The sequence below is a fragment of the Mastomys coucha genome, unplaced genomic scaffold (genome assembly GCF_008632895.1).
Source record: "Mastomys coucha isolate ucsf_1 unplaced genomic scaffold, UCSF_Mcou_1 pScaffold22, whole genome shotgun sequence".
Taxonomy (NCBI): domain Eukaryota; kingdom Metazoa; phylum Chordata; class Mammalia; order Rodentia; family Muridae; genus Mastomys; species Mastomys coucha.
The window spans coordinates 137,885,144-137,899,081 of NW_022196905.1; positions in this window are offsets into that span (position 1 = coordinate 137,885,144).

The following is a 13,938-nucleotide window of genomic DNA, read 5'->3' on the forward strand; positions in this document are numbered from 1 at the left end:
TTTTTAAAGAAAAGAAACCAGACCGGGAGTTCCCACCATCCTAGTATCCTAACAGTAAAAAGTGAAAAAACAGAAACAAAACAAAACAAATAAGGAAAGTGTCTGTGGAACTATTCCAAGAGAATTTCCCAGGCCTGGGGGGGTAAACCATTTACAGATAGTGCCCACAGAACAGGAAACCTCCCCCACTGCACTGTACAGACTTGGAAAACTTCAGAACCATGTGAACAGATAAGACCCTTCTGACTTCCAAAGAGCAAACGAAGTCTTTTTCTTTTTTCGAGACAGGGTTTCTCTGTGTAGCCTTGACTGTCCTGGAACTCACTCTGTAGAACAAGCTGGCCTCGAACTCAGAAATCTGCCTGGCTCTGCCTCCCAAGTGCTGGGATTAAAGGCGGTGCGCCACCACCATCCGGCGCAAAGTCTTAAAGAGACAGGAAATTAGAATGGCTTTGGGTTTCTCAGCAGTTCCATGTGAGGAACAATGCCTTCAGGAAAATGGTGGCAAGATGGCTCAATAAGTAAAGGTGCTCGCCATCCAGCGATGCAAGTTTGGTGGCCTGAGTGCCCTCCTTGCAACCCAGGGAAAGGTGGACGAAGAGAACTGACTCCACAAAGCTGTCCTCTGACCTTTGCACACACACGAATTGGGCCTGAGATGGCTCAGGAGACAAAGGCATTTGCTGCCAAGCCTGAGGTGCTGAGTTCAATGCCTAGGACCCACAGAATAGGAAGACAAAATTGACATTCTTAAGTTGTTGTTTAGTTTACATACACACACACACACACACACACATTGTGGTACATGCCCTCATCAGACATCCACACAAAAATAAAATGTAAAATAAAATTGTTTTAATGAATACATTTTAAAAAAGGAATTCTTGGACTGGACAAGGTGGTTCATACTGTACCTTTAATCCCAGCACTCAGAAGGTAGAGAGGCAGAGACATGCAGATCTCTGTGGGTTTGAGGCCAGCCTGGTCTACATGGTGAAGCCTTGTCTCAGAAAACAAACAAAAATAAATAAATGAAAACTCTTTAGGAAAATTATGCTTAAGCTAGAATTCCTCATATGGCCAAAAATTATTGATCAAGTAGTTGGGTAAAGAATGTCTTCTGAAAAGTATGTTCTCAAAAAAGATTTACCTCCCACATGCCATGTTTAAGGAAACTTCTGGGTTATACCTTCTTCTAGGAGAAGGAAATAAACCAAAAAAAAAAAAAAAAGAGTTATGAAAAACAGAAAGAAACTTGAGCTCCCACAGAGCAGACGGGAGCCCACAAGACGACAGGAAAACTGCCACAGCCCACATACAGTCTGTGCCCATGGCCACTTCCTTCAAATGAACAAACCAGCACTGTTGTTGACCACTGGGTTCCGCTGACAGGCCGTGACAATGATGACATTAAGAGGGAGACAGGAGGGATGGTCTTCTCCGTGCTGTCCCCCACCCCAATGTTATAGAATACAAATCTGGGAAGGCTGGTGAGCTGACTTATCAAGGGAGGAAGTACAGGCTACCGAGCCTGGCAGCCTGTGTTCCATCTCCAGGAGCCATGGAGTGAAAGAAGAGAACCTGGTCCTTCCCGTTGTCCTCTGACTTCTGAGTGCACTGCAGGTACTCAAGTGCACACACACAAATATAACTCTTGAAAATTAGCCCTGTGTGGTGGCACATGCCTTTAGTCCCAGCACTTTAGAAGTAGAGGCAGGTGGATCTCTGAATTAGAAACCAGCCTGGTGTACAGGAAGAGTTCTAAGCCAACCAGGGCTACATAGTGAGACCCTATCTGAAACAGAGGAAAACAAAAACAAAAACAAAAACAAACCAGAGTTTTTTGTTTATTTGTTGTGTTTGAGACAGGGTTTCCACTGGCTGTTCTGGAGCTCAGACACATACACTTTCTTCTTTCTTGGTTTGGTTTGGTTTGAGGATCTCACTATGTAGCCTTGGGTAGTCTGGAACTTGCCATATAAACCAGGCCTGGCACGGAACTCAGAGATCCGCCAGCTCTGCCTCTTGAGTGCTTGGATTATAGGCTTGCACCACCACGCCTAGCATGTCACATACATATTTTTAAAAAGAATCATTAAAATAAAGTTTTATACAACTGGAAGATGGTTTGGAGGTTAAGAGCAGGTAATCTTCTTCCAAGGGACGGGAGTAAGAGTCCTACACTCACTTCCAGTGGCATGCAATCCCTGTAACTGTGGCTTCAGGGGATCTGATGCCCTCTTCTGCACTCCATAGGTACCAGCAAGCACACAGGCACACACAAAGAAAAATGAAAAAAAATTTTTTTTAATGAGAATTTGTAATAATTAATAGAGTGCCTGTCATTAATGTTAAGAGTGATGTAACAGTGTTCTCACAGAACTCAATTTCTACTCATGTCCCTTTGGAAGAGGTGAGTCTCTCTGATCTGTTTTACTATAACTCTTTCCCTCTCAAATTAACTAATTAATTAATCATTTTGTTTATTTATTTGTTTATTTACTTTGCACGAAGTGCACACACATGTTCTATGGTGTATCCATGGAAGTCAAAGAACAACTTCCTGGAGTTTTGAAGGTTTTTAATTTTGGTTTGTCTTTGTTTTTGAGACAGTGTCTGTATAGTCATGGCTGTCCTGGAACTCACTCTGCAGATCAGACTGGCCTCGAGCTCAGAGATCCTGAGTGCTGGGATCAAAGGTGTGCACCACCACACCTGGCTTCTGCTGTTACCTCTCACTCTTCACCTTTTTAAGTGCTGAACCACCCCTCCAGCCCCGACCCTCCACCTTGTTAAGGCACAGCTTTCTGCACCACTGAGCTTCCCAGCCACTTGCCCATTCACCTGAGTCCACCTCTGATTTTGCTGCAGGAGTATAGGAGTGGTGATATCGTAGATCTTTACTACAGTATCTGGCTCTGAATGCTGGCTGTGGGAATAGATCTCTGGTTGCCAGGCTTGGGATACAAGCACTTGATGGTGAGTGATCTCTCAGGCCCACTACTTTAATTTTAAAAATATCTATTTATTATATATGTATGTATGTGCATAAATGTATGCAGGAGACCACATGCATGCAGGAGACCACAGAGGTCAGAAGAGGGCAGAACTGGAGAGATGGCTCAGCAGTTAAGAGCATTTGTTGTTCTTGCAGAGCTCCCACATGGTGGCTCACAACCATCCATAATTCCAGTTCCAGGGGATCTGATGCCTTCTTTTAACCTTCACATTACCAGGCACACATGTAGTGCAGGTACATAGCATATAGGAAAAACATGCACATAAAATAAAATCTCTGTTTTTAAAGGCTGCTGTTAGAAGAAGAGGGAGATTTGTAGTAGTGGATGAAGAAGGAGGAGGAGGAGGAAGAAAAGGAAGGAGAAGGAGAAAGAAGAGGAGAAGGAGGTGGAGGAAGAAGGAGGAAGAGGAGGAGGAGGAGGAGAAGTCATTAGAATACCTGAGAACTGGAATTATGGGTGGTTGGGTGGCTATAAGCGAACCTCAGTCCTCTGCAACAGTAAGCACTCTTAACCACTGTTTCTGCTGCTATAACAAAATACTACACTCTGGATAATTTATAAATACTCACTCACAGCAGAGGTTACTAAATACAATATCAACATCTCAGCAGAATTGTACACTTTTTGGTTTCTTGTTTCTTCCAAGCAATCATGAAATATACAAACGCACACACATATAAAAATACATTATGCATATTGTACAGCTAGCATAGTACTGTTACTAAATAATAGGGGCTAGAGAGATGGCTCAGGAGGAAAAGGGCCTAGCGGGGCAGAAGTGATGCACTCCTTTAATCCCAGCACTTGGAGGGCAAAGACAGTCGGAGCTCTGAGTTCAAGGCCAGCCTGGAATACAGAGTGAGTTCCAGGACAGCCAGGGCTGCACAGAGAAACCTTGTCTTGAAAATCCAACACCCTCTGCCCCCCTGCACAAAAGGAAGAAAGAAGAAAGTAAAGAGGTTACCCAGTGTCAACTCTGGCCTCCATAAACATACACACATGTGCCCACACACATGCATACACATACATCAAATCATTGGAACTGACTTACTCCTATCTTTTTTACAGAATGATTTTAAATTTTGTGTATGTGTGTACATTGAGTACAGGTGACCTCAGAGAACAGAAAGGGCATTGGATTTCTGGATTACCTGATGTCACACACACACCCCCATATATGTTCTGGAAACCTAACCTGGGTCCTTTGCAAGAGCAGTAGCCTTAATCACGTAGACAATTCTCCAACTGCCCCCATATTTGTGGGAGTGGGTAGAGTCTCTCTATGTGGACTAGGCTGGCCTGAAACACACAGGAATCCTCCTGCCTCTGCTTCTTCAGCCCTGGGATTAAAGGTGAGTACTACCTTGCCCAGTTCACCCCTCTCCTGTCTTTATGGCCCTACTGAACCTGTAATTGAATTGAGAGCACAAGGTTCATGCTCCTCATTTTGCATAGATGATCAAAAAGGCTTGGTGACTCAGGAATGTTCCAGAGATCAATGATGGCAAGCAGGAGCCAGGCTGGTGACAGCAGTGGGTCCTACTTCAGGATTCTACCCACTGTGCCATGCCTCTCATATAAAATGACAAGGCCGAAGTAATTTTATTATGTGTTAAAGATCTACTTTTAAATGTATGTATATGTGTATGTTTTACCAGCATGTATGTATATGGGCAATGTATGTTCCTGGTGCATGCTTGATGCCTACAGAGCTGGAAGGCTTTGGATTCCCTGGAACTGGAATTACAGACTGTCCTTAGCCACTACAGAGGTGTCGGGAACCGAACCTGTGATCTCTGCAAGAGAAAGAAGTGCTACTAACCACTGAGCCATCTCTCTACCCCTAGTCCAAATCATTTTTAAAAGGGCAAGATGGTGGGTTTCAAGTCTAAGTGTTTCACTGTAGATTTTTTTCCACATTACTGTGCATTCAAAACTAATTTTTAAGATGGATGTACTGGTTCACATTTTTAATTCCAGCATTTGGGAGGCAGAGGCTGGTAGGTCTCTGTGAGTTCAAGGCCAGCCTGGACTACATATCAACTTCAAGACCAGCCAAAGCTACAAAGTGAGACACTGTCTTAGTAAACCAAAAATGTATGTGTGTGTTCACAGACACACAAGTGCCATGGTGCATGTGTGTCTCTATCACTGAATTATTCCCTAGCTTCTCACTAGGGAAAAGTCAGTCCCTCTCACAGGTGCTCTACCACTGAGCCACGCCCCATCCCCTCACTGGGGGATTCTAGGCAGGGGCTCTACCACTGAGCCACACCCCCAGCCCCTCACTGGGGGATTCTAGGCAGGGGCTCTACCACTGAGCCACACCCCAGCCCCTCAATGGGGGATTCTAGGCAGGGGCTCTACCACTGAGCCATGCCTCAGTCTCTCACTGGGGGATTCTAGGCAGGTGGTCTATTGTAGAGCCATCTTTTCAGCCTCTAAAATTCAGTTCTTCAAATTTAGTTGCCACTCTGCAAAAGTTCAGTCCTGATTAGTATAATGTCACATACCTTTTATCACAAAACTTGGGAGACAGAAGCAAATGGATATTTGTGAGTTCAAGGCCAGCTAGGTCTACATAGTGAGTTCCAGGACAGCCAGGAGTACATCAAAAGACTCTGTGTCAAGAAAAAATTGGGGGGCTGGAGAGATGTCTCAGCGGTTAAGAGCACTGACTGTTCTTCCAGAGATCCTGAGTTCAACTCCCAGCAACCACATGGTGGCTCACAACCATCTGTAATGGGATCTGATGCCCTCTTCTGGTGTGTGTAAAGACAGCTACAGTGTACTCATATACATAAAAAAAATAAACAAATAAATTAAAAAAAGAAAAGAAAAGAAAAGGATATTTGTTAAAAAGAAGAAAAAGAAGAAAAAGAAGGAAAGAAAGAAAGAAAGAAAGAAAGAAAGAAAGAAAGAAAGAAAGAGAAAATTGGGAAAGGGTTTCTGCTCCTTCCCCCCCCCCACACACACACCCCGCCTCTTTCTCTGGTTTTTCAAGACAGGGTTTCTCTGTGGAGTCCTGGCTGTCCTGGAACTCACTCTATAGACCAGCCTGGCCTTAAACTCAGAAATCTGCTGCCTCTGCCTCCCAAGTGCTGGGATTAAAGGTGTGCACCATCACTGGCCAGCTCAGGAAAGGTTTTCTTTTTTTTTTTAGGATTTATTTATTAGTAGTAGTATAAATGAATACACTGTAGCTGTCTTCAGAAACACCAGAAGAAGGCATCAGATTTCATTATGGGTGGTTGTGAGCCACCATGTGGTTGCTGGGATTTGAACTCACGACCTTTGGAAGAGCAGTTGGTGCTCTCACTGGCTGAGCCATCTCACCAGCCCAGGAAAGGTTTTCTTAAGAAAATATTTTAATTATATTTTGTGTGTGTGTGTGTGTGTGTGTGTGTGTGTGTGTGTGTGTGTGTGTATACACGTGTGAACACATACACAAATAACTGTTTATGAAAATTAAAAAATAACGAAGACTCAAAGGTTAGGTTTGGGACCTGAAATTTCTTACTGTGGCAGAGTTGACATCACAAACCTAGCCTTCTGCCGGAGGTCCCTATGCCACTCCAGAGAAAACGTTGAGTTGTGATGAGGGGGAAAGAGAATGTTGGTTGTCTGGTCCCTTGCTCACCCACTAGGGAAGAGAGGAACCAGGTGACTCTCAGGACCACACACATATAGTGGAGGAAGTCTTGTGGAAGAATGGGAAGTTGTGGCTGGGCAGGAAAAAAAACCCAAAAAAACAAAAACCAAAAGGTATTGGGACTGGGAGATAGTTCAGCTGGTAAAGTGCTTATAGTACTAACACTGAGTTCAATCCCCAGCACCTGTAATCCCGATGGTGGGGATTCAGAGACAAGATGACCAAGAGATCTCATCTTAAAATATAAAGTAGGGAACTGGATGGTGGTTGGTGCATACCTTTAATCCCAGCAGAGGCAGATGCAGGCAGATCTCTGTGAGTTTGAGACCAGCCTCATCTACAGAGTGAATTCCAGGACAGTCAGAGCTACACAGAGAAACCCTGTCTCAAAACCAAACAAGAACAAAAACAAAAACAAAAAACCAACAATTAAAGAGGAAGAGGAGGAAGAAGAGGAGAAAAACCCCGAAAAAACCGAGAAAAATCAACCATCAACCTGTGGCCTCCAAGCACATTGCACAAATAGACATACACACACACACACAGTCACATTCATATATAAATCTATATACATGCATGAATGCATACACATATGCACATTCTACACACAAAAAATGAAAAACAATATATAGATTTTAATGAAATAGTTGAGAACAGTGCAAATTGTAACCCCTTTTTTAAGGAAATTATATAATTCTGTATATTCTTATTTCATATTTTTATTTACATATATTTTTTCTTTTGGTCTTGACAACAGGATCTCAGGCCCTGCAGGCTGGCCTTAGACTCACTCTGTAGCTGAACTTGACCTAGATTTCTTGATCTTCCTGCTTCCACCTCTCAAGTGTAAGGATTGCAGATGTCCAGATTTATCTTTTTTTTTTTAATTTATTGTTATTTTTGTTTTTATCTTGTTCTGGTTTTGAGGCCGTGTCATGTACGTAAGCTTCAGCATTACTAGATAGCCAAGAACGGCCTTTAAGTCTTGATCCTCTTGCCTCTACCTCCCAAGTGCTGGTGGTATTCCATGGTAGAAGGCAGGACAGACACCTGTCTGTTGTCCTCTGACCTTCACATATCCATATCTAACAAGGGAACTTAACTCAATGATCTCCACAGCAGTGGACAGTTGATACAAGTGTGTGTTTGTGCTCTGTCCCCTCTGATAGCTCCAAGATGGTAGAAACCTACACTGTGCCACCCACTGGATGGACAGAGTGACCTAAAAGGAAAGCTGACAATAGTTAGGGAAGTAGTTAGTCCCACTGTTGCCATGGTGATGCCAGCAGTTATACCCAGGAAGACCAGAAGAGCTGGGATGGACTGGAACCATTTGTGAGCCAAGTGGTGCTGCTCTATCCTCTGTGATGGGAGCTGGCAGGGGTTCTTCTCTGGGTACCACCTGTGATCTTGGGAAAAGGAAGACCAAGGCACAAGTCCCTGAGCACCACTGGGTAGGCAATGGTAAACCTGAGTGCCACAGAGGACGGTAGGGCTGGGCGGTAGTGCTGCTACTCAGTAGCTGATAGGCAGAGAAACAAAAGATGGAGTGACTATGAAGACAGAAAGGTGGGATTGGTGTCATCCAGGAGGGGAGATGTTAGGAAGCTAAGGGCCTTTGGTGAATGCTGATTCACTTCTATACCTAGATGTTGGGAGAGTGGGTACATACCCACTGAATGACAGTAATAAGTACTGTAGTAAAGCTTACCAGTGACTCTCATCTCCCATCTGGGGTGTCATGGGTTCTTAATTTGGAGATTAAGAAAAAAATCCCCCATTCCATATAAAAGTTAGAGTTCCCTCCAGAATATGCCTTATGTATCCTACAAGACCAATGGGGCAGCCTCCATAAGCCCCTGGCCAATGTTGACAATAATCTCTAGTTCTAGAAAAGCAGGCAAAGGTCAGATGTGATAGAGACTGGTGTAGGTCTTGTAGGGAGAGTGTCTCCTGCTGACAGTCTGCTGGTGAGCAATCTCCAGAACCCACCATGAGTGGTCTGCATGAATTGTTGAGTATAAGCTTCTTTAACCTCAAATCTCTGGAGATATGAGGAGTCTGCTACCAACAAGAGCAAGCAGGAGGAGAAAGGAAAGGTAAAGCCTAGTCTAGTGGGGTGGACTTGAGTCTCAGCAGATGTAGGAGGCCGTGGCCTGAGGAAAGCTGATTGACCTTAGGACCTTCTGAGGTCTAAAGGAACAAGCTCCTGCTAGGGCCCAAATGTAAAAAGGATTATTTTGAGGCAGTGGTTGCGGTAGGCCTTTGCTGGCCGGCCGCAATGACGACAGAATACCGAGACTTCTTCTCTCGACGGTTTACTCAGGAGATTTTCTTTTGTGTTACAGCTCTCTTAGGTTCCTAAGTGTTATGGCTCTTTTAGGTGTTACGGCTCTTCCGGCCTCCCAGGCGCAGCCCACCTCTGTGGAATCGCTTCTTGCTTCTAAGTGCCGTGGCTCTTCCCGCTTGCAGCGGTGGTGGCCGTGGCGGTGGCTGCAGCTCTTTTTTCTGTTCGCAGCTGCTCCTGCTTCGCCACTGCTCTTGCCGCTGCTCTTGCTTCAGCGGAGTGGTGGTGTGGAGTGGAATCACCCTGACTGCCTGAAGAGCACCCCTTTTATACCCGTGCCCAAGCTCTTGTGGTTCTCCTGGATTGGTTCCCTGGCAATCGCCTCATTAGCATACACCTGTTTGGGAGGGGTTTGGTAGCATGCACCTGCTCGGGTTTGGCACATGATTGGTTGGCATACACCTGCTCGGGAGACACCTAATTTGCATGAGCCCACTCGGGAGGGGTGCATGCGCAGTGGAACCGTCTATCTCTGCGCGTCTTGGATTCGATTGTCCGAGCAACTGCCTACAAGTGGTGTAAGCTTAGATTTTCAAAACCTACTTTAATACAGTTTCTTAAATGCTTCAACCTCCCTTCTAGCCCACCCCAGGGTGATAAAAAGATAAAAAGATAGCCCAGGGGTGATAAAAAGAAAGGTTAGTAGAGCCAGGCAGTGGTGGCGCACGCCTTTAATCCCAGCACTTGGGAGGCAGAGGCAGGCAGATTTCTGAGTTTGAAGCCAGCCTGGTCTACAGAGTGAGTTCCAGGACAGCCAGGGCTCTACAGAGAAACCTTGTCATGAAAAAACCAAAAAAAAAAAAAAAAAAAAAAAAAAAAAAAAGAAAAGAAAAGAAAGAAAGGTTAGTAGGAAACAGGGGCAGGGGCTGTGGACCTGTTTAGAAATAGTTTTTGGGGATTATTCCAGTCTTAGTTATCAGCAGTCCGGTCCTCTAGCAAAACACTACTCATGGCAGATTGATCCAGAAGAAACCAAGAGGTTCCACCAATAGGCCTGAGTCTGCACAAACGGCAAGAAGCCGCTGGACTCTCATGAGATGTTCTTTGGTAAATTACTCTCTACGAAGGCATGACAAGCGAAAATCAGCTACCCAAGGGGAACCAAGGCCAGACAGTCGTTAGGGAAGATTAGCAAGGTGAACCAATGCCAGAGCCTCCTCCCACTGTCTGTGGGGTTCTATTTATATTCTTTCTAAACATCACACATCTTCTCATGTGTCTGCTTTAGCAAAACATCCTTTCACCTGTCTGCCCCAGCAAAACATCATATGTCATAACTGAGTTTCCAAAGAAACCAGAAATTTCCACTTCACAGTGTCGTAAAGGGTATAAGATGGGAAAGCTGAATCTGTTGTAGAACACCACTGAACTTCGTGGTAGTTGTGATAGTCACAACGACCTGAAAGAGGCCATCCATTTAGGAGAAAGAGGAGGGGTTGTGACCAGGAGGAGAAAGAAGGACCAGGTCCCTGATGTTAGTTGAGAGAGGGAAGGTAGTCAGGATGAAGTTGAGGCAAGTAGTGACTGGTGAAATTCCAAGAGGAATGAAGATGGTGTAACAAGGGCATGAGAAGGTGGATGAGGAGAGGTGACAATCTAGACATAAAGCCAGGAAGTAGAATCTATACATGAGCTCAAAAGGGCAGATAGAGGGGGAGTGCTGGGGGGGGCTAGTTGCAGGAAGAGCCAACAGCAGAAGTTTTATCTAATCTACATGGAGTTTCCAAGAGAGCTTGATAGAAATGTTTTTGAGAGAGCAATTAGTTCATTCGACCTTGCCGGAGGACCAGGAATGATAGGCTGTAAGAAAATGCCACAGGATAATGAGCACTTTGGTTAATTTTTTTTGAGAGATTTGATACTTAAACTCAGCACCTTTATCTGATTGAAGGGAGGTTGGAACTCTGAAACGGGATGATCTCCGGGAGATCAGACACTATCTGTGGTGGAGAAAGTCTCTACCCATCCTAAGGATTTGTCTACCAGGACCAAAAGGTATTCAAAACATCTAATGACGAGCCTGAGGGTGAAGTCGAGCTGCTAGTCCTCGACAGGGTGGGATCTCCTAGCTTGATGAGTAGGGAAAGGGAGATTCCTAAGCCCCTGTGATGGGATTAGGAGTTTGACAAATTTTATAAGAAGCAGTGATCACCTTTAGAAAAGATAGATCCCCAGGGATGGGATGAAATTGGGTTTTAATGAAATGAGACAAAACCTGGCTATGGGTGAAAGAGCCAGTGCAGATGGGATAGAAGTTGTCCAGTGTCTGGAGATGATAGTACAGACCTGGACAGTAACGTGGGGATGCCTGGTGGGCTATGAAGGGGATCTAGGCCTCCAGGAGCATTAGCTGCCTCAATGGCTCATAGGCTTGGTTATTCCCCTTGAAGATAATGGAATTGCCTGCTTGGTGTGATTGGCTGTAGATAATTCCTATGGCTCTGGGACATTGAGAGGCCCTTAGCATGGCTGCAATGTGGTCTGAGTTGGCTATTGACATTCCCCTTGTTATGAGTAGTCCACACTCCCTCCAGATGGCTACATGTGACAGGAGAATATGGAAGGTATATTTGGAATCTGTATAAAGGTTTAGTGATTATCTCTTTGTTAGTTGAAAGGCACAAGTAAGAGACATTAGTTCAGGGGCTGGGGAGATGGCTCAGCGGTTAAGAGCACTGGTTGCTGTTCCAGAGGTCCTGAGTTCAATTCCCAACAACCTCAAGGTGGCTCACAGCCATCTGTAATGGGATCCAGTGCCCTCTTCTTTTAAGCTGGTATTCATACAGATAGAGTAGTCATACATAAAATAAATACATAAATCTTAAAAAGAGAGAGACATTAATTCAGCCCATTGGTTTGTGATTCATGCTGGGAGGGCCTGTGCCTCATCCATTTGAGTGTCTGAAACAATAGCGTATCCCACCTTTGGACTCTGTCATGCATGAAGGAACTGCCATATGTGTACCAAGTGTAGGTAACCTGAGGTAGTGCTCCCTCATGTATGTGTGAGGGATGAGGCAGGGAGTGACGGGGTTAATGAAAAGGACCAGCCATAGCCTTAAATACCATGGCTAGGGGCAAGTTGCATAAATACCACTGCTGCTTTTGCCATTACTGGTTTGCTGATTGGACATATCCTGATGACTGCCCCCAAAGAACCCAGTGCCAAGAGTACCAGAGGAGTGCCAGATGCTCAGTGGTCACTTCTTCAGACTCAAAGAAGTGTTTATACCAACTAAAAGGGAAATTTACAGAATTACTGCTAGAGAACAGGATGCTGACCAATTATTGAGCTGGAAGCTGAGTGTTGTGGGTGGTCTAGAGATGAGAGATAGGATCCTGGTGTGGCTCAGACCCAAACAGGGCACACAGACACCAGGAGGGCCTATCCAAATCAGGGCCCAATTAAAGGGTGTTTCCAGAGCAAGGGTATCTTGGCAGTTGGGAGCCAAGGAATAACATAAAAGTCACACCACACAACAAACCTCACACAAGGTATTTGCTGGGGGAAGAGACAGAATGGTGGCTGCCTCTGAGCAGGAATAGAGACAGCAGAGGGTTGAGAGGAAAGGAGGGCTTTTCAGCTACTTTATTGGGTTCAGATTGTCCACAGCCGCTCACTATGATTTATCTCACGCTCCAGGAGGGGTGTGATTTTTGCCAGCTTATACCTACCACCCTTCTAACCCTTATTCCGCCCTAATCTCATCCAACCTCCAACTCTAAGTAGGAGAGGTTAGAGGGGAAACAGGGTGTGGACCTCTTTAGGCTACTTCCTGCTAACTAGGGGTATGGAGTTCCTTGGAGCGGTCATCACAGTATCTCCAACCAGTAAACAATCCAGCAATAGCAAAAGCAGCAAACACAACAGCAGGAACCAACAGCAGGGGGAGCAACCAGCATTTATATATCCTCTCAGGAGTCGCCAGAGTGCTGGACATAAACTATGTGCAGCTGTCAAAAATCATGCCCCTTCAGCCGGGCAGTGGTGGTGCATGCCTTTAATCCCAGCACTTGGGAGGCAGAGGCAGGTGAATTTCTGAGTTCAAGGCCAGCCTGGTCTACAGAGTGAGTTCCAGGACAGCCAGGGCTACACAGAGAAACCCTGTCTCGAAAACCACCACCCCCTCCCCCCAAAAAATCATGCCCCTCCTAGAGAATGAGACGAATCAGTTAGTGACTGTGGATAATCTGAAACAGCCCTACCTGGGATTAAAACATAATCACATAATGTAACGTAACTTTTGTTTTTGTTTTAAGAAATCAAAAATCCTCATTACACAGAAGTATTGTTTTCCCATTAACACTAAGTCACAGGAACGGGGATTTCCAAGTCTCAGGAGCCCAGGTCAAGCCAGGGGCAGGTGTTATTTCCTTGGCCCTGGTCTCCTGCTTGGGGTCAAGTCTGGGACATGATATTCTTTTTCTTTGTCCCTTTCCCCTACCTGTGCTGTGTGTGAGCATGGGTGCTCAGTGTCAGAAGAGGGCATCTGACCACATCAAGCTGGAGTTACCCGGTTGTGAGTCACCTGGTATGGATGATGAGAACCAAATACTGGTTCTCAATCTTCAAGAACTCAACGAGCTCTCTTAACTGCCTTCCAACCTCACTTGGTTTTGTTGTTGAGACACAGTCTATAGGAGTATGCAATCCAGATAAGACTTAGACTCCTGACTCAAGTCATCTTGTCAACTTAGCCTCCCAAGTAACTCATCCTTACAACTTGTCCACACCCAGATTCTCTTCCTGTCGGAAGTATCATTATGTAAAATACCATACTCTTAATTTTGCAGATTTCTTCATTGTAATAATTTTATTGGTTTAGCTCAGAGTTGTGTGGTATTTTTCCCCCTGGGAAGATGTGAACAGCTCTCTAATTGTAGGAAGCCACTTCATAAGCACATCGCCATTACAAAAT